Below are 24,446 nucleotides of genomic sequence, written 5' to 3'. Positions count from 1 at the left end.
GTCTGTGCGTGTCTGTCTGTCTGTCTGTCGTCGTCTGTCTGTCGTGCGTCTGTCTGTGCGTGCGTCTGTCTGTGCGTGCGTCTGTCTGTGCGTGCGTCTGTCTGTGCGTGCGTCTGTCTGTGCGTGCGTCTGTCTGTGTGCGTCTGTCTGTGTGTGCGTCTGTCTGTGTGTGCGTCTGTCTGTGTGTGCGTCTGTCTGTGTGTGCGTCTGTCTGTGTGCGTCTGTCTGTGTGTGCGTCTGTCTGTGTGTGCGTCTGTCTGTGTGTCTGTCTGTCTGTGTGTGCGTCTGTCTGACATGGGAGGGATATAATAGAGAGGAGAGATAGGAACACTTGAATCCCAAGATTATAATGCCAAAAGCTCAAAATATCAAAACCCCAGAAGCGTGAATTTCAAAATCCTTAAGTCCTGAGATGTTGAATTAGTGCTTCTGGTGTGCGCTTTGAATGGATAGCTTGAGATAGTTAAGTATTTAAGGGTTTTGGTTAGGGGCTATTTTAGTGTGTCAATGTGTTTTGTTACTGATGTGTCTGCGCGCCAGGGGAATGTAGTTTTATTTAGTGGTGTTTTCTTGTTTGTGTAGTAAAAGTTTGGAGTTAGTATATTTAAGTAGGGGGTTGGGGGTGCAGCCCCCACATGGTGCTGTGTAGGGGTGCTCCCCCCCTGCTTGTATGTAGTGTAGGTTTGTGTTTGTATGTGGTGTATAGTTAGTGTAGGAGTCACGATTTTGAAATTCGCACTTCTGGGTTTTCGGGATTTTAAGGTTTCGGCTTTATGATCTCTTGATTCAATATTTCAGAATTTCAGGATTAAGTGAACCCATGTAGAGAGAATTATACATATATAGATGTTTATGTATATGCATGTATGGTGTGTGCGCGAAATGTGCATTTATGTAGCTTGAATTTTGATATGTTATGTTCTGTTTCTGAATATGTTGTAGAAATGCCCAAAACAGGTTGACCGTGAATCCTACACTAGGTAAATGGTTGACTGCGTCTGTATTTCAGCACTCAAAGACCCAAAAAAGTAAGGAATTGTTCCTCTCCCAGGCATTAGCTGTGCAAATGAACTCTTGAGTCTGCTCACTTGCATGGGATTATGATATCTTTGTCGATGGTATTTACAGTTCAGCAAGAGAACTTTATCTTGCGTTGCATAGAGCAAGGTCGAGTGGTTTACCAGTTGCCATTTATATCACGGATGACTTTGGTAACTGTGGGGCTCACTTTGTCCCATATTTTGGGATCCCCACTGATTCACCCCAACTCCCTTAGAGCACAATTAAGAATTTCTAATTGGGAATCTGGAATGCATGTTGTGAACTTAGTCAAACTTATGCACATCTTTCCCAGCCACAACTCTGGCCAAAAGGTCTACAGTAAATACACTTGGCAAGTACGAAATCTGAATGCCGTAAGGAAATCGCACATAGAGTATGCAAAACCCCACACACAGATTTGTATATCTCGCCTCCTGTGAGACTATATTGCCAATCCAGTCCAACCATTTCCTAGCTTAGCATTTCTTTTCATCTTGCTAGTTTTCTATATGACCTTGAAGCTTGTACAACATTGCAGTAAGTACATTTGAGTTGAACCATTTCCTATCTCGGCCAAGTGAATAACTTTTTACCATCTGCCTCATGTTGCTTCACATATTTTATCCCTCTGAGTAAAACGAGCATTTCTCAGCCGTGTTTAACTGTTAAGGTGATCACTAGTGCCTTGTTGCAGGCTCTCACATCACTGCGGCTGCTTGATTATGCTTACTCAGATTTCATGTTCTGTTGGCTGAGACTGACCATTCCAGTTATTTCATATAATTGCATTTATTAGCACCCAGTCATATGCCCCCTGTCACCAAGGAAAGCAAAAGAAAACAGTACTTCTGTATTGGTATTCAAATTAAACATGTCTTCTGCAGCATTAACTTGAACTATACACAACTGAATGGTTAGCCCAATGTCCGTGTTGGATTAAAAGCCTTGCTGAGCACTTAGATGCAGCAGCAACTGTTAAGGGAGTATGAGCATGTAATACTAAGTAAATGATGCTGCAGTTAACATTAAACATTTAAAGATAGTCTGTCATTAACTTGTATGTAGTGTAGGAGTAAGACTGAATGTAGCAAACAGTCTTGTATTGTAAAAACAGACAATCTAGTATTTGTAAAAAAACATCTAGGTATAAGTGATATTTAATAAAACAGCAGAATTTTACAGTAACACCAAAAAGCACTCTAGCACCTCAGCTTCACAAATCCACCATGAAGGCCAGTTTTGTCTGCTAGATGTTTTTTTTCGCTGTTTGGGGGTAGTATTGCATAAATGTTAGTTATTTATTTTCCATCTTATATTAAGAGACCTTACAGAAAATTCAAGGGGTGAGATGGAAACAATGCATTGGATTACAATTGATGTGAAAAACTTGTACACAAATATAAAACATGTTTATGGGATGGAAGCTCTCAGCATCTTTTTAGGTGACAGCCCATTAGCACATTATACTATGGATTTGGTGGTTTAGTTTGCAAAATAACCAAGATACCTTGTACCTTCAGTTACAAGGTACAGTGGGTGCTTCATTTGCACCTATGCATGCAAACTTGTTTATGGTGATGTTTGAAACAGAATACATATACAAATTAATTTTATAAGAAACATGTAAAACTCTACTTTAGATACATGGATCTTATACTTTTGGGATATTGTTCAACTGGTGCCAGATTTTGTAGCACAGCTCTATACAGTTTGATTGGTTGAACTATAGACATAAAATTTCAGTTCTTGATATTTCCTTAGAAGGTGTCGTTGAAGAAATTAGGACAAGTCTACATAGAAAATTTGGGGCTGTTAATTTATGATGGGCAATAGTTGTCATCCTAAACACACCCTGGATTCCTTGCTTTATGGGGAATTCTTAAGGATTTCCAAAATTTGTAACTGTTATAATTTTGAAGAATTGCAATGTACTGCAAATGTTTGTAAAAAGGAATTGACAGTCAAATTGAGAATAGTGTGTAGAGAATTCTACTTAAGATATAGTAGAAGAGATGAAAATCATGTGGTGGTACCCTATGGGGCAAGAAATATATTGCATAGAACTGACAGAATTTTTTTATAGTTATGACCTAAATTTTGAGTGAGAATGTTAGAGAAACAATTATTGGCAGTTTCTGTAAAGATTTTATGATCTTAATGGACTGAACAAAATTTAGTTTTTTCATTTCAAGTTTGAGAGAAACTAGTACGTACAAAATGTAAAAGAAACTGAACATTTGTCATTGCATATTCACTTAAAAGGGATTACACCTTGTGGGAATTGCATGGGATGTGAATTTATAGTGCATACTTTCTCTAGAATAAAACATTAATTTTCAAATGATAGAATACCAGTGCACTACTGAGAAGGTGGTTTATGCCATTAAGTGCAACTGTGAAAAATATTATACAAGTCAGATGAAATAGATGTTCAAAAAACAGAACATTTGAGAGACATAAGGCAGGGTAAAATGGAAAGTCCTTTGGCCCAACATTTTAAACAATACCACAGTAGCAGTCCTGTGGGCTTAAAAGTTCACTATTCTATAAACAGATAAAAGGAGATAAAGATAGTGAATTAGAAATATATAAAATGCTTTTTTAAACTATGGCACTTTAATTCCACAGGGTCTGAATACAGACTGCTGTTTTAAATGTGTAATCAAGTGAAATTCATCTTTAAAAAAATTCTAATGCGTTGTTGATTAATGATGCAAGTGGCAACTGAGTATTTAAGACTGTCTTTTTGTAATTGAGGACTTGAAGTCTTGTGAAGCCGAGGAGCTAGAGTTCTTTTTGGTGTTACTGTAAGAATCTTCTGTTTTATTAAATTTTGGCTTGTACCTAGATGTCTGTTTTTGCAAAACTAGTCTGAAGGGTTGAGTCTTGTAGTTTCTTGTTGCACCTTACTTGTGGACATTTGGAATAATGATCCTCTCATAGCCTTGGGGGGGGGGCTCTTTGGCTGAAGAGGTTAATTTGGTCTTGGGTAAGCTGTGGGGTCTAACTTTTATACCCATTTAACAGTGCTTTTGACTTTTTTTTAAAGACCTTTGCTGCATTTTCTGAATTTGGCCATGACTGAGGTTGAAAGAACTATATTTGTTTAGCACTTGTGAGCAGACGGGTAGCTGCTCCAGTATTTTACTTGTAATCTGGGAAAAGCATTAGTATGAATGTAGAAGGGGGTCACTGGTTTTGGTACGTAGTGGGTTTGTCTGGTATTCTGTTTTAGCTGCTAACGTTTGAAGCTGCTGTGGAAGGGAAAAGAGCCTGTCTTAAGACTGTCTTTCTTAATAGTTAAGTATTACTCGGGCTGTTGGTTTGGAAGAGGAGTTTTTTGTGGTTCTGACCAGTATTAAGGGAGAGTTGGATGCCAGTGATAGTTGAAGCAGTTTGGTTATTTTATGGTGTGCTGGAATGGTAGGGATATTCTTAAATAGATCCAGTCTAGCTTTTACAGGAGTTGAGACCTTTTGAATAAATGGTGTCCCAGTTTCTTTCAAGAACTTGTTGGAATTATGCAATGTGGATTTGATTGGATGGCAGGGAGAGAATGATTGGGAAAGTGTGGGACAGAGTTTGAGGCAACTAGGGTTAGGTGTTTGGGTTGAGTTTTTTCTTTAGGATTCTGAATTTGAGCACCTGAAGATGTGGGGAAAAGACAGAAGAGGATAAAGACTGGTTGAGAAAAGGAGTTTGCGTTTAGGGGAAATTGTGGGGACTTGGAAGTGCTGTTTTAGATTTTTGAGAAGTGAGAAAGGTCATTGGACCAGATAGTTGGGTGGTGTAATGGGGTATTGGTATGGTTCACAAAGGATGCAAATTGTAATACTAAGTTACTAATGGTGAAAGGATGTAGACTGAGGATGGGAGGTTGGAACACAACTGAATATACCGAACAAATCAAGGGCATGGGGAGATAACAAAGTGGAGTGGGCTGGGTACACTAAATGTTGAAGAAATTATATGGTTATACTCCTTGGGTTTACTCTTATGGAACTAGATTACTAAAACCCAAGTGGGGGGTAGTAAATACCTACTTAAAAAAAACAGTGACCGTGAGAGTAGTACCTGGATTAATGGCCAGCTCTGTGGCATCCAAGGATGGACCCTGGGACCCAGATAAGGAAATGATTGTTGGAACAGATGTGCTGGATGGCTAACGGCATGGGACCAGAATACAAAGTCTTAGACTAAGGAAACCAGTCTGGATCTGTAGTCATATGGAATGAACTGCAGAAGAGGAAAGGTCAGCAGTCCTGAAATAAGGTTTTGGAAAGATGCCTCTTCAGAGGATGAAGGGCATCTTCTTGGGAAGAAAGGGGGCAGAAATATTTCATGGCAGTATTGGAAGCCCTTCTTGAGGGAAGGTTGCATGGCTTTCCTTTAAAGGATAGAGATTGAGTTTTTTGTACTAGGATTCAGAGAGCTTTTAATTCATTTAAAGGTTTGAAAAAGTGTAGCAGGCTTGGGCAAATTAAACAGCAGAATATTAACAGATATGGGTAAATTGGATGTGTAACTGCTCTTTATGGAGAAGATGGGTTTGTAGTACAAGATTGCTGGATTCTGTTTTTCTGAATATAGAGTTGGATGACAGGCTATTTAGTAGAGCAATTTCAGGAAGAGGGGGTTGGTAAATTACATGTGCATACTAACAGGCTAAGACTTTTGTGTATGCAGGTGAAAAAAGGTGGAGGTAGAATTGGCGATTGGGATCATGGAAAGCAACTTACTGGAAGTTGAGGATGTTTGGTATTTGAGGTCGAGAAGGAGATGCTAACACGAGTTTGTGGTGCAGTGTACGTGGAACTGCCAGATCCAGGTACTGGATATTGTCCATAATGGTGTGTGAAGGGAGATGGAAGTAGACCCACATACAAATTGACCAGTCTGCTGTTAGAAATAAAGTTGGGAAAAGTTGAATATTTGAAATGTTGGGGGCTACTATGTATCTAGTTTGAGGAAGGAATTATAAACTTGGTAGATGTGAGGTTTGGGGGAGGGGATTTTGAACACTGCACTTGGAAGTAAGAAATGTAAATTGAGCTTAAGGAACCACTGTGGTAAGGGAGAGGAAATGTTTAGAAAATGGGAACAGATGCAGTCTATCAAAAGCTTACTTTGACTGAAGTAGGTGGAGGGGTAGAGGACAAATGGAAAGGATAGGGTCAATTTAAGGGTGAAAGCCCTGGTGGAAGAAGCACTGAAAATGGGTATGTTTGGATTTCTTTGGTTCAGATGTAATTAATTTCTTTGCTAGGGAGCTATGCATTTGGGAAGAGACTGAAGCTGTCAGTTTATACTTTTGTATGACGCAACAGTCTAGCAGTCTGTTGGACCGAATATATTTTTGTAATAATGGACATGCTGCTGGGGAATGAGTGCTGTTGTCATTTTAGTAAGGAATAAAGCAGTATTGGACAGGTGGGAGGTATTGGCATTTCTTTAGGTATTTACCATGACACCCTTAAAATTGGACGCTTTTATGAACTGAGCTTGTATTGCTTTTGAGCCCAACGTGAATACTTTAACACCTCTGAAGGAAAGGCAGTTTTAATGGGCAGTGAAGTATAAGATCCCTTTTCAACATGATTGGCCTACTCCAGGTAACTTATCTTTAAGGTCGAATTATAGTAGTAATGGATGAGTTTTCTGAATGTGGTGTATTGGGATTTTAAGAAGTCTCTAGTTTTCTTGGTGTGAAATGGTCAAGGGTGGATTTTTTGGGGGGTGTTTTTTTTGGAGGATATTTTGGCTAGGTTTTGTAATTAAAGAAGCCTTCTTGCAATGTTCCTGTATAAGACTTGAAAGTGTGGGAATGGAAATGGTTAAATGGGTGGAAAGATTATTGGGAGTAGGAAGAGGATTGGAAGTAAATGGACTGTTGGGAGAGCGACATTATCTCATTGTGGTGCCATTAGGATTGTTTAACCCTATTCTATCTGTGCTAAGTAAGGGAATTCTAATGACTAATGGGATATAGCCTGGAGGCTTGTATGTAAAGCTAGTTTTGGATGATAGCGGTAACTGATTTTAATTTAGACATGCTTAAGGAACAATAATCTATGGAGAAGTAATTTGGAATTCTTGAGTTTAATGGACAGACTAAATTGTACTTTATAGGAGGTTTTAGGTTGGGACAATTAGAAGTATATTTTCTGAGCATGTTGTACCTTCTATAAGTAGCCAGTTAAACCACACTTGGAGGGATATATACAGTTCTGGAGACTACACAGTGACAGTTTGAATTCCAGGAGAAGCCTTAAAAGGTAATTATGCTTAAGTGAATGGAAGAATGAAGTAGCATAAATTAGTCTTATGAACTAGAAATAAGATGTGTAGAGGCTTGAAGTTTCTATTCAAAATACTGATGTTAGTGAGGGATAGATTGTATTGGATCACCTAAGCATTTGATTTTGTTTAGAGGGGAGAACTTATTTCATGGAAGATAGTTATTGGGTGACGATGTGATGGCTGTATTAGACTTTCGGGTCAACATGGGATACTTTAGGTGAGGGTAGTTGTGCAGTTGGTGGCAGTTATAGCTTGGGCATATGTAGATTCTGCAGTTTAAAAGTTAGAGGCTGCATTTTGAAGGGCTTATTGGGGTGGGATAGAGCATCTTTCACTTCCTGCTGTCATTACAGGTAGAGGTTTGTGGGGCGTATGGTATCGGAGCCAACATGCGCACCTGAAGTGCAGCAACCTGCAAAATGTGCTTGTGATAGGTGGTTAAAAGCCGTAATTTAAAACCTTTCCAGGACTTAATGCATTGAGCTGATTTATCCTGTTTTGGAAAAAGTATGACCATCTACACTGTAATCTCCTTAATAGGCTTGTGGAATTTTCTATGCTGTACCCTAGTGATCAAGCCTCATCTATAGTTACATCTTCCAAAAGATGTTTTCATGTTTCACTCTTCTGCCTTGTTTTCTTCACTTACCCCTTCCGTGTCCCACTTTCATACTTTATCACCCTGTGATTTGTTGATGTCTTGTAACGTGGTTATAGTTTTGCCAAAACATTAATATGCTTGATGCACAGTTCTTACTATGTATTATGGACTCCTTTCTTTACCACAGTGGTACATCAACTTTTCTATCCATTAAAACCAATGCTTAAGTTCTTGCAACACTTGCAGCAGTTAACTTCTGAGTAAACTTGTCTACGAATTTTCTAAAATCAATTTTCTGTTTTAGCTACCTACATCTATTTTACATTACATTCTCCATTTGCTTCTTAGCTTTATTACATGCCCCATACATGTCTGAGCTTCTGCTAAACTTCTATCTAATCAGTTTACCTTTTGTGAACACTTTAAACAAGTCTTAAGTATTGAATAGAAGTTAGTAAGGGCCTGCTGTAAATTTTACATTTTGGGGAAACAAAGTTATCTGCAGCAACAGTCTCTAGGTTACAAAATCCATGTACCCCCTTACTCTAATGTATAAAAGTCAATTCTGAAACTGACACTGAGGAAGAACGTACAAATGCAGCACTCTACCATCTCACTGTTCCAGATTTAATCTCCATGGTAATTTGTAGATGACTTTACATTGATCTGAGCTTCTATCAACTGGCCAGTGGCAAAGTTCACACTGAGTAGCTTTAAACTATGTATTTGGGAACGAGACGGTGAAAGTGAAGGTGCATCCATTAGGCCAACTACTTTTTTTCCTGTCTTTCTCTGGTGGGAAATGATCCCATGACGTGTTAAAAAAAATATTTATGCTGGTACTTGTCAACTTACTAGCCTTTAAGGGATGAACATTGGTTGTCATATACTGTGTAATACCACTTTGGTCAAGCATTTAATTCCATTTGTGGGTCTTGCCAGTGATTTGTGCAGTTTAACATTTTTTTACCGGGAAGGTCCAACTTGGCATGAGCCAGTTTTCATAGGTGGCCGGGTCAGAAATGCTGCTGACTCATGTCTTTAATGTGGGAGGAAACCAGAGCCCCCAGCAAGAATCCCATCTGAACAAAGGGAAGACATGCAGTCTATGCACAGAAGGCACCCGGGCTGAGAATCAAACTGAGCCTGTTGCTGTGAGGCCACAGTGCAAACCACTGCACCCCTGCTGTGTCCACTTGCATGTAGTTATAATATTCAGCTCTGGATTATTGACTAGCCTTGTCCACTTTGGATTTTTAATTCTACAGCTAGTGAGTGAAAGGTAGTGTTTGCCCCCGAATTCACTTGTAAGCTGCAAGAATTTTACTTGGCATCTTGTTGAGACTGCTTCTAAATTCCTGCTTACAATGCCCTGTACAATCGGGGTTCTCTGTGTGGAGGTGGCTGCTCCTCCTTGCCCCTAGCTTTCAGCTCTGCTCATAAGTAGGAATTTAATAGTCAATGGTCCATCATACTGATCACTGTTGTAGTAACGTTGTCTATATGCATTGTATCTTGCCAAGGATACAACAGCTGGCCACCTTCCAAAGCTTCAAGGTGCTATCCACACATTCAGAATATTCAGGTAGCTCAAGCTGAGCAGGCTAAAAGAAAAATGTAGGTGTTAAGTCTTTCAGAGCTGTACTGCAGCTAAAGTGTGCACTTCTCTTTGGCTTTAGCTCGACAGTTTGCTTGTGCTTTCCTTTGGGCAGGAAAGTTCCCTTTGGGGGTGGGGGGAGAACTTCAGTTTTCTTTCCTGAGGAGGGAAAATCAATTATTTTAAAGCTAGGAGTGTTGTGTTTAATGGACTCTTGAAACTGTAACATGTTTAAATTGAACAATTTTATGTCAGTTTAAAAGCTGTTTAAAGTAACTTAAATTGAATGGAGAAATTTACTTTTGTTGGCTGGCAGCGTGTTAAACTGCTTTTTACTGATCTTTTTATTTCAAACTTGTGGACTGGTAGTTTTCCCCGGCAATTGCTGCTAGTCTTCCATGGTAAGGGCACCATTTTTGGCATGACATGGAGCAGACCACTGGTCCTGTAATCTACCTTTCTTCCAGCCCCACACACAAATTAAGCAAACCACTTTTGCCCCCACACAAGGGTAGCAGTTTGCCTCAGACATAGGTGGATGACTCTGCAGTGGCAATTTGCTGTACCTCAGACCATCTTTTACCCAGGATCCCTCTGAAGTAGCACCTATAGCCACTATGGATCAGGGGTTAGGTACGTTCTCTGGCTGTTGGGGTTCCCTTAGTGGGCAAGTGAGAGCTACTCTTGTCCCTCCTGGGATGGGGAGCAGGGAAGGCTTCCCTGCTGTCAGTGCTGTACCCATCTCTGGAGAAGCTGCTGTTAGTAAAAGTTTGCTAATTTTTCCTGTCAAACAGCCAGGCATGTTCCTAATCTATATTTGGATAGGAGTAATTACTGGGTCTAGCCCAGGGTTTAATTCAGGCTATTGATTCTTGTAAAGTACTTCTGGTTAAAGAAAGGGATTTCTTGTTCCCTGAGGAGATTCAAGATTCTGAATCTTAATAGGAAGATGAGGGACAGATGTGTTTTTCTTTTTTCCCCTGATTTTTCTCTTAAAATGACAAATGTGAGTGTCTTCAGTTGGAGAACACTGAAGTTTCCCCAAACCCTTGGACTAATGATTTGTTGCACAAGGATTTTCCTCCCGTTTCCTCTGCTTGAGTATGTTACTACTTGCAGTTTTCCTGATGGCCAACTGCCCCTAAAAAGGTAGGATGTAAAAGTTCCTCTGTCTTAAATTTTTATATACTGTTCACAGACCTGATCCAGCATCTACATTTTATTTGACCCTACTGCTAAGCACTTAATTCCAATCCTAATCAAATGTAAAAGTAGCTCCAAGCTTCGCTTGCAAGAGGTGGACACCAACTCCAGATAAGGTACATGCCATGGATTTAAACACAAGTAGAAGTTTAAGCTGTCAAAATCAGCTACTTTTCTTCCTCAGTACTAAAGCAGACTTCAGAATAAAAATGCAGTAGGTTAGTGTTCCTATAATGCAAGCAATTAACCCTCAATTTAAACGATTAGTAATCAAACCTCAAAGAACCCTTTAAGAAACTACCATAAATAGTAAAAAAAATTATTAAAAAGTAAAATGTACTATAAATATAGGAGGGAAGACTTTAAATACAAACATTTAATGCGTAAAACTCCGCTTAAAGTTTTTGTGCTGTGTAAAAGCAACTAATATAAGCATATAATACACTTTGTCAGGGTGTTTGTATTATAATTTTTTTTTGCTTCAGCACTGGCATTATTGAGGTAGTATTTAATTCCTGGCAAATGAGTTGCATTTAATTTTAATTTATGTATAAACGCCCTCGCCTTTATGCATTCTTTCCAAGGACCATCACTTGGGTTGGGTAGAAGAATGTCTGTACAGGGCATTGCTCTGATTTACATTTTGAGATGTCATAGTTGTGCTTCGTATATTTGTTTTTTTTCCAACTGCTTCTTTCCAGCTTGGAAGGCTGGACAAGAACAGATGGCTAAATTAACCCTTTTGTCATAATTCCCATCTTGTGCCTACACTCCAGATTCTGCACTATTTGACTAGCTGGCTTTCAAGAATATACTTGGCACAACTACCACATTTTCTTGTAGCTTTTTTACTCTGATTTTTTGTCACTCATTTCCACAGTAATCCAGTCCTACTCTTTCTGAAAAAAAACATGGGGAAAATTAATAGTTATGGGAAGTGTATATATGTACTTTAATTTTCAGAATTTTGAATTATTACTCATTAGTGTCTTCTGACAAATTGAAAGTGTGAGGAATGTTTTATCTGCAGTTTCTTCTGAGGAGGAAAACTGCTTTTAATTTGGTTTCTTCTGCACAGCTCACTCATTACTTTAGTGTGTGTATGACTTACTACCAGGCATATGGCCACTGGTACTGTTTTTGAAGCGATTTTCATAGCTGCATTCTCGGAACCTCCCAGATGTTAACATTTCCAATTTTGTATTGGATAGATTGTTTTGCACCTCTGCTGCAGAGATGAAACAGGCAAACTAATCTACATAAGCTTTAAAATTTCAGCTCTTTCCAGATTTTCCAAGTTATTTCTAGCCATCCAGTTTTGGCAGGGGAAAATGGAATAGTCTCAAGATTCAAAAAGAACCATCAATCCTTCCAAAAACAAGGACAGTCAGTTTGAATAATCATAGGTTGGTACTAGGCTATTGGCCCTAGGGCCTATATAAGCCTAGCCATAACAATTCCCTGGTTATTTCTTCCCACACTGTTCACTTCCCTGGACCCCTGTCTAGCAGGGCAACTGATATGATCCCCGGGGTGAATTTCCTTTTTTCCATCCAATCGTCAAGGTTACTTTTGAAGAGGGCCAAAGAGGCGCTCTCCTTGACATGTATGGGCAGTCTATTCCAGAGTCTGCGGAGTCTCTGGGTCAGGAACCTATCCCTCCAGCATGTTTTATTTATTGTGATGAGGTTTAGATCCCTGGAGCATGTGACTCTGAGGGATTGGGATTTTTTAAAGTGTAGCATGTCCAACAGCTTTTGGTTTGACATTGCTTTGTATGTTGAGCAGAGATCGCCTCAGAGTAGACAATATGCGACAAGAGTATAGCTGGAGTTTAAAGCGGTCAGCATAGGGCATCTGCTTTAGGCCTGTGATTCTTTTAGTGAGATATTTCTGCGGCCTTTCCAGTTGTTGCAGATGTCTTGAGAGGTACATACCAGATGGGGCGTTGTATTCTATAATGGGTCTAATGAGGGACGAGTACAGTGGGACAATGATCTCCTTTTTTCTGGATGAAAAGCCCTTAGTGATGTTTGCCACATAGAATTTCCTGGCTTGTGGTGATGTGGTTATTAAAGGTGAGACCACTGTCCACCTGTGTCCCCAAGTCTCTTATCACACTTCTGGTGTTTAGTGTACTGCCAACTATGTGGTAATTCACGGGTACATGTTTTTTCCCAGAAGGGATAACTATATACATTTCTTGGCATTGAGCTTGAGCCCATGGCTCTGGCACAAAGCATCTTTCTGTAAGGCCCTTTTGTAGAGTATCCACATCATTTGAGGATGCAATAATGGCTCCCAGTTTGCAGTCATCTGCGAACTTTGTTAGCCAGAGTCCCTTGGTGTTGGCCTGTACTTCAGAGAAGTAGATACTAAACAAGAGCGGTCCCAGGACTGAGCCATGAGATACTCCACTTGTCACTTGTCTGGAGCTGGATTTGGAGTCAGCTACTTTTACAGTGGGTTCTGTCAGTAAGCCAGTTGGCAGCCCATCGAGTGACCAAAGGATCTTGTGAACCTGTGCCCTTTTTTCTTCCAGCAAGTCTTTATCTCCATTTTTCTTCGGCAACAGATCATTTCAGGCAAATGCATTCTGAAAGTCATTTAGAGTTGGACTGCAGTGGGAGGAAAGACCTCCATTCCAGAGGGCACTAGTCATCCTCCAAATCAGACTTTATTTCCACCTGTTCATGACATGCTATCCTAAGGAGTGATAAAACCAGTTCTGCTTATTTGGTGGGGAAGAGTTTTTACTCTAGGATCTTCCTAGTGCAAAATGCTTTGAGACCAGTTCTGGATCTTTCCTGAACCTGTTATACTGCCCAAATTCAAAATGCGACTTCACAACCTGTTAACTGTTTGTCAAGTTTCTTGACAGCAGTAGACTTGAAAGGTGCCCGTCCCATCACTGTTCATCCAAGCTTCAGACATTAAGGTTTTGTATATGGATCACAGTTATCGATTCTCTGCCTTATCCTTTGGACTATCTATTGCAGCAAGAGTGTTCAATGTCTAGCTCCAGTTATAACTAATCACAAGCGACAGGGTATCCATATTTTCCCGTGCTTAGACAACTTATCTTTGCAGTCTTTTGCAAATTGTCAGGAATCTCTTTTGGGTGAGCGCTCTTCCACAGGCTGGGATTTCAAGGGGAAGAGATCTTCCACAGGCTGGGAATCCTGACTCCTTCACACAGTATTGTGTTCAGTGGGTGTCAACTAGGTGCTGCCATAGAAAGTTTCTTCCACCAGAAAATACATCTTTAGATGTATTTCTAAGGTTTTCCACTCAGATTTCAGTCACTACAAGAGAATATCAGGATTTTAGATCTCATGGCTTGTGCAATCCTCCTGATTCCCCTGGCAAGGCTCCACACAGTGGTATCTGCAGTAATTTTGGTGCTAGTGTCAATGCCCTTTATATTTTCAAATCAAAGTGCCGGGGTTTGTCAGAAATCTTTGGAGACCAGTATCCTTAAATCCAGGTCTTCCCTTCTCTAAAGCAGTCTGTTACCACAGATGCTCTGGAGTTTGCCAGGGGGTGGGGACACATAGGACAGAAGCAAGCTTGTAAATATCAAGGAGATGCTTTGTTCTAATCAAGATACTCCACACTCAAGGTTAGATAATACCACAGTCATGTGGTACATAAACATGGGGGAACTGCCACTTATGATCGCCAAATAGACTCCAGAACCAAAAACCACAGCAAAGAAACTGTTAACACCAAATAGCTTTATTGGAAATGAGCGCTTTCTTCCCTTCTATGACCAGGGACTTCAGAGCAAATTGCAAAAAAAGTTAACCCAGCCTTGTATATAAAATAGTAAGCCACTAATTATACATAAATTCTTAAAGGGGCATGACATTATAGAAACATCTGTTAGAAACATCTATGTTAGAAATATTTCTATGTCGTCCCTTTAAGAATTGATGTGTAATTAGTGGCTTACTATTTTATATACAAGGCTGGGTTAGTGTGTTTTTTGTAATTAGTTCTGAAGTCCCTTGTCATAGAAGGGAAGAAAGCACTGAACATTTCCAATAAAGCTGTTTGGTGATAGCTGTTCATTTCTTTGCTGTGATTTTTGGTTCTAGAAACATGGGGGAACCTGGTTGTAACCCTCTTTTGCATACTAGCCATGTTTACTTTGGGTATTGCTTCAGAGCAGAGTCTTACTCAACAGGCAGTCCTACATTCTCAGAGGAAAACTTGTGGCAGACAAGCTGGGCAGAACCAGGGCAGACCCTTGCAAATGAAAACTAGACCAGAGGTCTTTCATGATTTAATCCGTCTGAGAAATTCCTCAAGCAATCAACTGGCCATATCCTGTTCAGGACTCTATGCAAGAAGACTGATACCTTTTCCTTGGACAGGAATGTTCCTGTACTTCCACTGTTTCCACTAATGTTCAGGGTACTTCTGAAGATTCAGGAATCTGCCAAGATTATGGTGACTCCCTTCTGGCCCAGGTAGGGTTGCCAGATTTGTAAAGGGACTGGTAGGGACCAAACGTCCTTCACGCTAAGTGAAGACCAACAAAAGTCTGATGTGGAACATCAGGCAGTTCCATATTAAACAGATGTAGCTCCATTTTGCAATTTTTGATTGGCCCATATGCCGGTATATTTTTTTATTTGCAGTTGGTTTACCAGGTTCATAGGTAGGTACTAGGCTATCGGCCCAAGGGCCTACGTAAGCCTAGCCAACAAGGTTCCCTGGCTTACACCACCCAAGAAAGTTATTTTTCTGTGCCGCTGTCTTTAGTGACAGCTTTATTGGAAATGTTCAGCGCTTTCTTCCCTTCTATGACAAGGGACTTCAAAACAGGATAGTCCATTGGACTAAAAGAACCCATTTTCAATGGAGTCCTGGGGAGAAAAGCTCCAAAAACAAGTAGCAAGGTTACAATAAGGTATTTGGTTACAATTACTATGGACTAGTAAAAAATGAAGGAAACCTGGAAATACAGCAGACTAGTGTACAAATATATACAAATGTTACAATCTTGTATAGCTGAAAATAAACCATTTACAATATAGAAACTGAAGCTTTTACAACTTAAGGTAGATTGCTGGAGGTATCTTTCATGCATTTAGGATGAATAGCTTAATACAAGCAAGAGAGCTATATTAGCTGACAGAATTTTTTCAGTATGGGAAGAGAACCTTTTCCATCTTATGGTATGTTACACTTGAGGTACCTTTAGAGTGTTCAGAAAAAATAGCTTAATACGAGCAAGAGCAAGATTTGAGTTTAGGAGAGTAAGTGGGAATTCCCATTATGAGTAGGGGAGAAGTGGAAATTCCCAGTATGACTAGGGGAAGAGATTATGTGGGGTGGGAGCAATAGCATTCCCACTGGGAAATTAGGTGAGTGAAGGGATTTTTTGAATGAGAAGTGATTTGAGATTGTATGAATGGATGGTGGTAAGGGGTTCCAGAGGTTAGCAAGACTGTAGGATAAGAGATTTTTTTCCAGGGGGACGAATTGGTTTACAGTCCAATTAGGATGTTCATCTCACATTGCTGCAGTCCTTACATATGGGTAGTCCGCTGTCCTCTGTCGGCCCGAATACCAAAGTATTAGGCTGACGTCGGTCAAGGCGCTTAAAACTGACATCAGAACGTCAGGGTACAGAAGCGCATGACCGACGTCATTTCCTCAGTCTTTTTTGCCGCATGGTCCGATGCAGAAGCAGCGTTGCAAGTGCCGTTTGGCGTTCTGAAATTTTTCGAGTTCGGAGTTTCAGACTGAATCCAAGTTGGCTAAGTACCCCGTTGGGGATTATTTTGGTTTTTTCTTGCCTCAGTGTTTTACCAGATGTCAGAAAAAGTGAATAACTGTATTTCTTGTGGGAAACAGAGATACCGCATAGGGATTATCATTCTTTGTGTATTCCTTGTTTGGGGCCTGAGCACGACGTTGTTGGGTGTCGCTTTTGTGCTAGGTTCAATAAGCGCACTATTAAGCGAAGGTTGGATTGTGCTAGGCTGGTCTTTGGGAAGCGGTGCAATTATAATATGCCGTCGGATTCTCCGGCGCCCGCTTCTGCGAAGAAGCGCAAAGACAGCAGTTAAACCCAGGCAAGATGAGTCGTCTGTTCTGGACGCCGGTTCTTTAGAGGCTTTAGTGGAACCGGTGGGTCCGACGGAGGCTTCTCTGGAGTCTCAGGGGGAGACTTTGATTTTGCAGGAGGTGGTCTCTCAGGAGGCAGGTCAGGCTGAAGGGGCTTCCCAAGTTACTGTACTCCCCTCCCTTCCTAGGGTGGTTAGGCCTTCTCCTTCTGTTTCCAAGGCTTCTCCCAGAGGCAGGCCAGTTTCAGCTTCTGTTGGTGTCACTCCTAGTTCAGCAGGGTCTGTGCCTAAGAAGCACATGCTTAAAATGGCAGAAGATTTAATTACTCTGGTTAGAGGTTCCATGCCCCCTCCTGATAAGAGGCCTAGGGTGGAGCCAGAGTTGGGAAGTTTTGAGCAGGCTTCGGATATTTCAGAGTCTTCAGCTGAAGACTTGCAGGAGTATTCTCCTTATTCTGATTCTGATGCAGATGATTCCACTCCTTCTGCTTCTCCTCAAGAGGATTTTTCTTTTTCAGAGACACTTCATGCTATGAGGGAACATTTTAAGTGGGAACGTCAGGACTTCTCTGATTCTAGGAAAAGGCTTAGGAAGTTTTTGCTGTTACCCCAGCATAGGCCCTTGGCTATACCCCCTGTTCTGGATGTTGTGGAAGATGTGTTTGCAGAGGCTTCACTTAATCCTGATTCTCTGCCTCCTGCTCCTGTTAAACCGGATAGGTATTACAGGGTGCCTGAGGCTCATAAATATCTTTATAAGAGTCCTAGGGCGGACCCAGAAACTATTAGTCGGGGACCTAAGGGTGTCAAGGCCTCTGTTGTAAAAAAATCCGGTTCCTCTAGATAAAGAAGCCAGAGCTTTGGATAGATGGGGAAAGAAGGTCTATACATCCTCTACCTTAGCTATGAGGGCTTTGAATTGCCAGTTTCATATGTTGAAATATCAAAACTTTCTTCTTTCTCAATTGAAGTCTAAGGTGGATGCTCTGGCGGAAGGCATTGAGTGTAAAGAGTTGCAAGATTTGGTGCATGTCTCTGAACAAGTGGGTAAGCATTCATTACAGTGTGGTTTTGATGCTGTGCAGGCCTCGTCTAGGGTGGCTGCCACTGGCTCAGTTCTTCGCAGGCACGCCTGGTTAAAGGATCAGAATTTATCTGACCATGTTAAGACAAGGATTTTGGATGCTCCTTTGCAGTCTGATGTGTTGTTTGGTTCACCTGTGGAGTCAGTCTTGAAGAAAATGGAAGACAAGGCTAAGTCTATGCAGGCTGTTAAAGATTTTTGCAAGTTCAGCCTCCGAAGTTTAGTAGGAATTGGCCTGCTAAGGGGTGGACGTATCCTTCTTATGATTCTCAGTCTAGGGGTAGATCTAGACGTGGTAGGGGCAGAGCTCAGAGTTCTTTCAGGCCTAGAACAGGGAGTTCACCTGCACAATCTTCGGGTGAGGGCAGGGGCCAGTCCTTTCGTAAACAGGCCCAATGACCTACTTTTTCAGCTGCCAGATTCTTCTTGCCTGGCAGCACCTTTGGGAGGAAGGTTAGCATTCTTCAAGGAAAATTGGATGTTGATTACCCAAGACAAATGGGTATTGGATATCATACACCAGGGTTACAAGTTTTATTTCCATACCTTGCCTCCTTTCAAAGGCATGCCGGACGTTCCTCCTCGGCAAAGACTAGAGGCTCACAAACAAATTTCTCTACTACTTCAAATAGGGGCCATACAACCGGTCCCTCTGCCAGAAGTGGGCCTAGGATTTTATTCTCGCCTGTTTCTAGTACCAAAGAAAGGAAACACGTGGAGACCAATTTTGGATTTATCTATCCTCAACACATAACTGGACATTCCCAAGTTCAAAATGTTGACGTTACAACAGCTTTTACCTCTGCTGGGCAAAGATCACTGGATGGTGACTCTGGATCTCAAGGAAGCTTACCTTCATGTTCCTATCAGGCCCAGTTGCAGGAAGTATCTGTGTTTTCGGGCTGGGACTTCACATTATCAGTTCTCTGCATTGCCCTTTGGCTTATCTACTGCGCCCAGAGTGTTCAAGAAGGTTCTGGCTCCAGTGGTAGCTTTCTTCAGGCTAAGAGGAATACAAATCTATCCTTATTTGGACGATTGCCTGATTCTGGCCCAAGAAAAGGACGAACTTCTTCATCATTTACAGTATGTGATGGCAGTGTTAAGATGCCTGGGGTATTCTGTGAACGAAATGAAGTCCAGTCTAGTACCCTCTCAGGACATGTGCTTTCTGGGTGTGAGACTGAATACAGCATCCCAGATGGCCTTTTTGACCCCGGACAAACAAAAGAATCTTTCTCTTTACTTCCACCAATTGTCTCGTCAGTCCAGGCTGACTGCAAGGACAGTCCTTCAAGCCTTGGGGTTCATGGCATCTTGTATTCTGGTACTTCCCAATGCCAAACTGCATATGAGGAAGCTACAGTGGTATCTCAAGAATGTATGGACACAGCACTGCCAAGATTTGGACACTGTCATTCAGATAATACCTTGCATTCAAAAGGAATTTTTGTGGTGGGCTCAGGAATGTCACCTAAACAAGGGACTCTCTTTGACCCGGCCAGAGGCGAGTCAGATTTTAACGACAGATGCCTCAGACAAAGCTTGGGGAGCTCATCTAAATGGAAAATGGGTACAAGACACGTGGCCTGCCAGACTTCAACATCTACATATCAGCTTGAAGGAGATGTTAGCAGTCCAATTTGCATTGATAGCTTTCAAGGATTTACTTCTTCCAGGGCAGGTGTTGATTCAAACAGACCACACAACTGTCATGTGGTACATCAGCAAGCAAGGGGGAACGCATTCTTATCCTCTATGCAGACAAGCAATGATTTTGTGGGAGACTGCTCTCAGTTTACAGCTAAATCTTCAGGCAAGGTTTCTGCCAGGAGCACAGAACTCCTTAGCAGATGTGTTTAGCAGACAAATTATGGATCCCCACGAGTGGAAATTGGATCCTCATGTATTTCAGAGATTGACAGTGTTATGGGGAACTCCAGACATAGATCTGTTCGCTTCTCCACTAAATTACTAGCTGCCAAAGTTTTGCACAAAAAGGTTTCATCCCACAGCTTGGAAAGTGGATGCTCTCTCATTCAATTGGAGCAATCTGCACATGTATGCCTTTCCACCTCTGCCTCTCCTCCCAAAGGTACTGCTGAAGGTCAGACAGGACAAGCCAAACATGATTTTAATAGCTCCAGATTGGCCTCGACAGCACTGGTACCCATTACTGAGAAGTCTGGTACAGGAGCCTCCATGGCCTTTGCCTTCGATTCCTCACCTGCTGTCTCAGGAGAACAGTCATTTACTCAATGTCAAACTTCATTCTCTACATCTGACAGCCTGGCATATTCTGTTTTAAACCCTGGAGGGTCTCAGCTTCCACAACAAGTTTTGAATGTTATTTTGGAGGCCAGAAGGCCTAGTACAAGGAAAGTTTACGCAGATAAATGGAGGAGATTTTTATTTTGGAGTACAGCAAAGGACTTTGATGTTTCTAAACCTAATTTAAGTGTTGCTTCAATACCTTACTGAGTTATTGGACAAAGGTTTGTCCTTCTCCTCTATAAAGGTTCATGCTGCAGCAATTTCTGCTCACTATGACTGTGACCCACCATTTATTTTCTCAGCCTTTGTTTAAGCAATTCCTTAGAGGGGCAAAGAATATAAGACCCCCACGTAGAGCTCCTACTCCTGCTTGGGATCTCAATTTTGTGTTGGAGAAACTCACTCTACAACCTTTTGAGCCTGCAGCATCGGCAGAGTTGAAATATTTATCATGGAAGACTGCTTTTTTGTTGGCCATTACCTCTGCGAGAAGGGTTTCTGAATTACAGGTCCTTATGGCAGTTGAGCCTTTCTTAATTTTCCACAAGGATAGGGTGTCTTTGCGTACTAACCCTTTTTATGCCTAAAGTGGTTTCTAGTGTGGCTTTAAACCAAACTATTCATTTGCCTACTTTTTATGCAAACCCCCAAAATAAATGGGAAAGGATTTTGCACACTTTGGATATACACAGACAGTTGCGATATTATTTGAGCAGAACTAAAGGGTTCAGGCAGTCTCAGCAGTTGTTTGTTTCTTTTGCTTTGGGTTCTCGGGCAAACCTGTTTCAAAACAAACTATTTCTAAGTGGATTGGTTTTGTATTGCTTTCTGTTATTCCCATCATGGTAAGGAGATTCCAGCTGGGATTAGGCCTCATTCCACTAGGGCTACTGCCACTTCTACAGCTTTTTAAGGGGTGGCTACTAAAGATATTTTGGAAGCAGCTACTTGGAGTTCAGTGCATACTTTCTCTAAGCATTACCACCTTCCACTTTACTCTAAATCTAGGGCTGGATTTGCCACTGCAATTTTACAGGGCATTTTGGCAGCTCCTAATGCTTTATAGTTTTGCCATCCTCCCTTACCTCTGCTTTGGGATTCTACCCATATGTAAGGACTGCAGCAATGTGAGATGAAGAACATAGTACAGTTTTGTACCTACCATAAATGTAGATGTTCGAAGATCCACATTGCTGCAGTCCAATTTACCCTCCCTCCTTCCCCTCTGTTGTTGAGGGTGGTGGTGTGCTTTGTGTTGTACATTTTGTAAATGTGGTTAGTACACGGGTGGTTGGTTAGTTTTTGCTGGTTTTTTGGCTGTGGCCTTTCTTGTTAGGGCCTTCTGACATCTGGGGCAAGAAAAGACTGAGGAAATGACGTCGGTCATGCGCTTTTGTACCCTGACGTTCTGATGTCAGTTTTAAGCGCCTTGACCGACGTCAGCCTAATACTTTGGTATTCGGGCCGACTGAGGACAGCGGACTACCCATATGTAAGGACTGCAGCAATGTGGATCTTCGAACATCTACATTTATGGTAGGTACAAAACTGTACTTTTTGGTTGTTAGATCTTATTCTGTCAGGGAGGTGCATTTTAAAGGTAAAGGAAAGGGAGGGGCAGAGGGAAGGATTGAAGATGAGCTTGTGTGCAATAGTCAGTTGGACGTAGGTGAGGTGATTGGGTAGTTCTAACCATTTTAGTTTGTGGAGAGCCAAACAGTGGTGTTAGGAGGACTTGTGGGAGGTAAAAAACTTGGCAATTTTGTTATAGCAAGAGGAGAGTTGTGTTTTGAGTGAAGATTGTAGGTTAGTTAGGAGTGGGGCTCCATAGAGGAGGGACGGGATGAGAAATGTGGTAGTGAATTTGGTGGTGGGTGTAAGATAACGATTCGGTAGAGCATGCAGAGTTTTGGTGGGTTTTTATATTTAATTGAAGTGGGAATTGAATTTTAGCTGACTGTCCAGTTGGGACCCCAAGTAATTTGGCCTCTACCAGTTTGCGAGGTGTATTATGACTAGTAATAGAGAAATTACTTGGATTGAAAGAGGTAGCTTTAGAGGTGGGTGAATACCATTACTTTGGTTTTGGAGGCATTGAGTACAGGGTGATTTGTTTTCATCCATTGTTCTGTGGTTGAGAATGCATCTTGAGTAAGCTTTAACAGTGTGGGGGATGGAGGTAGCAGAACAGATAGTTGAATCATCTGCGTATTGGATAATTTGTTAACGGGATGGAGTTGTGGAAATCGTTTATGAATATATTGAAAAGGGGACCCAGTATAGATCCCTGGGGAACACCGGTTGGAGTGTTGATGAAAGGGGAGGTGGCTTTTTCCATCTTACTGCTTGATTTCTATTGGCAAGTAGCTAGTGAACCAGTTCAGAGAAGAGGGTGACAAGTTAAGCTTGGAGAGTTTAGTTAGTAGTAGATTGTGGGGAGATGGTATCGAAGGCCTTGGAGAAGTCTAGTAGGAGTAGACAGTGTGGCCAGAGTCACGGGCTTTGTTTCCAGCTTTCAGGAAGGAGAGAAGGGTGGTCATAGTACTGTGACTGGGTCTGAAACCATGTTGTGTTGGAGTTAAGTTATTGTCTAAGAGGTATGGTAGGAGTTGTAGATGGATACACTTTTCTAAAAGTTTAGAGATAGGATAGCGATGGGACAGAAATTAGTGATAGTGTTGCTGCCACCTTTATGCAATGGTACAACAAAAGCCTTTTTCCAGATTTGGGGTACTGAGCTTTCTTGAATGGAGTGGTTGATTAGAATGCTGATGGGGTAGGCAATGGCTTCGGCAGCTATACTGAGAAAGTAAGAAGGAATGTTATCAGGGCCATTAGAGCATGTTTTTTGTTTCTGAAGTAGTTTTATGGTGGATGTGGGTATAGGTTTTAGTGAGTGGTGGAGGAAGGGGGGGGATTTGAGGATGTTGATGGAGAAGGAGATAAGGGGAGAAACAGTGGTAAGGGGTGAAACGTTGGTAGAGTAGGATGGGGGGTGTAGTGGGAGGTGTGGTGGGGTTTGAAGATGAAAAAGATGAGGTTAGTTTGGAGATGGAATCAATGAAGGTGAATTGAGTGGTCAAGTCTGTCTGGAGATTTGGGGTCCGGACTGGGGTTTTCTGGTTTGTTGGGATTAAGGAGGGTAGAGATACATTACCAAAATGTGAGTGTTTGTTTTGTTATATACGAGCCAATCAAAATCGCGGAGCCTCTTGTTCAATGTGGAACATCAGGCAGTGCTACAGTTAACAGAAGTGGTTCCACTTTGTGATTTTTTTGATTGGCTCGTATACCGACTTTCGGGCCAATCAAAAAAAAGCGGAAGCTGTTTTGCCAGGATTTTAACCAGCAGTGTGGGACTTTGGATTGGGCTGCTGATCCTGGGACAGCCTCACTCAAATAGGGACATCAGACATCCCTGCTTCTCCCTTTTGAAAATGGCCAGGGGCAATTACCACACGCTTCCTCACAGACTGGCTCTATTCAGAAACGAGTGGTGAGTTGATGACCCTAATGGTCATCTTTAGTTGACTGCCTAGATGGGATCTTTTCCTTTTAGGCAACTGTTTACTGACCATGAGGCAGGTACTAATGGAGGCAAAGCCTGCTACTAGAAAATATATTGGCAAATGGAAAAATTTCTTTATTTGGGGACAAAACCAGCGCCCATTCAGAGGTAGTTCTTTCATTCTGCAAGGTTGTGATTACTGTCCTATGGCCTTCTGTCAAGTTTTATTTGCTGGCTATTTCAGCATGTCTGCCCAAGGATCAATCTTTCATTGTAGCCTAATGTTAAATTTCTCAACAGATTTGCATAAGAGGACTCCAAGAAAACCAGTGGCCCTATCTAGGGATCTTAATGTGTTAGAGAAGGTAACATTATTTGAACCAGCTAATCTGATTTGACTTTAGGTTGTTTATATTGAAAACAGTTTTACTGATTGCTCTAACCTTTGTAAGAGTGGTATCTAAGTTGCAAGCTCTTGAGTCAACCCTGTCTCATTTTCCTTGGGGGCAAGGTTTCTTTGTGCGCCAAGTGTGTTTTATGCCTAAAGTAATATCAGTCTGCTTTAAGCTAAAATATCAGTCTCCCCATTTTATTTCCTGAATGGAAAAATGAGGGAGAAAGTATATTCTGTACCTTGGATGTCCGCTGACAACTCTGGTCTATATTAGAAAGTCTGTGTTTCAAAATAGCGAACACTTTTACATCGACATGAAATGCGCAAAACTACAGAATGTCGAATGGCCAGAACAGGAAATTTT

At 41.4% G+C, this 24,446-nt stretch overlaps 1 protein-coding gene across 3 annotated transcripts in view; it reads left to right on the top strand.

The window, feature by feature from the left end:
* LOC122802746 (glycogenin-2-like) overlaps window positions 1-24,446 on the top strand; it is a 1,303,570-nt gene that overhangs the window by 401,166 nt on the left and 877,958 nt on the right. The gene's annotated exons all lie outside the window — the stretch shown is intronic.

The sequence above is a fragment of the Protopterus annectens genome, chromosome 5.part0, assembly GCF_019279795.1.
Source record: "Protopterus annectens isolate FY-2018-M chromosome 5.part0, PAN1.0, whole genome shotgun sequence".
Taxonomy (NCBI): domain Eukaryota; kingdom Metazoa; phylum Chordata; order Ceratodontiformes; family Protopteridae; genus Protopterus; species Protopterus annectens.
Note: the sequence above shows the minus strand (reverse complement) of the source record. Positions and strands in the feature narration are given on the sequence as shown.